The following is a 947-nucleotide window of genomic DNA, read 5'->3' on the forward strand; positions in this document are numbered from 1 at the left end:
GAGGCAATGGTTTTTTATTTTCGAACTTTTATTCTGTGGCCATTTTTTCATTGTTGGTACTGTAATACTTTTCAATTTACCACCATTATCAACATTACTAACTCCCCTTACTCGATATGCAATGATATGAAAGACACCAAAGACCAAAGATTGATGTCAGTTTTTGCAACTTGTCAACAGCAACATTCGGATTAAGTTGTCATCTCCCACGACGTTTCTGATAATCTCTTCCATACATTTCTCTCTCTTTTTTCTCTCTTTTTGTCTTTCAGTTCTCAAGTCCATCAGTCTTATAGTCATCCAGTCATGTCTTTTAAGTCTCCAAGTCCTATAGTCCTATAGTCTCCTAGTATCTAGTTCTCAAGTTCTCAAGTCTCCCAGTTCTCCAGTTTCCCAGTCTACAGTTCTCCCGTCTCACAGTCATCCAACCTTCCAGTCTCCCAGTCTTCAGTTCTCCGGTCACGCAGTCGTCCAATCTCCAGTTCCCCAGTCCCGCAGTCATCCAGTCTCCAATTCTCCAGTCTTGCAGTCATCCAATCTCCAAGTTCAACAGTCTCGCAGTCATCCAATCTTCCAGTGTCCCAATCTCAAGTTCTCCAATCTCGCAATCATCCAATCACCAGGTCGTCAGTCTCGCAGTCATCCAATCTTCCAGTGTTCCCATCTCCAGTCCCGCAGTCATCCAACCTTCCAATCTTTTCCAATCAAAGCTCCATCATCAGTATTCCCTGCCCTGTCTAACCGCATGGCTCAGGAATTCCAATCTAACGTCTTATTGTCTCTCGCCATCTCTCAGGGGCTTCAGTTCAGTTGTCTGTTTAAATAAGTCCTTTGCAAAACAACGTGCATTTTGAGACTCATTTGCAGAGTATATAGGTAATAGTGACCTGGCACTTATAGGGTAAACGTGAAATAAAAAAAAAACGCTTTTAGATTTTCAAAATACC

This window comes from Penaeus monodon, chromosome 34 (assembly GCF_015228065.2).
Source record: "Penaeus monodon isolate SGIC_2016 chromosome 34, NSTDA_Pmon_1, whole genome shotgun sequence".
Classification (NCBI taxonomy): Eukaryota; Metazoa; Arthropoda; class Malacostraca; order Decapoda; family Penaeidae; genus Penaeus; species Penaeus monodon.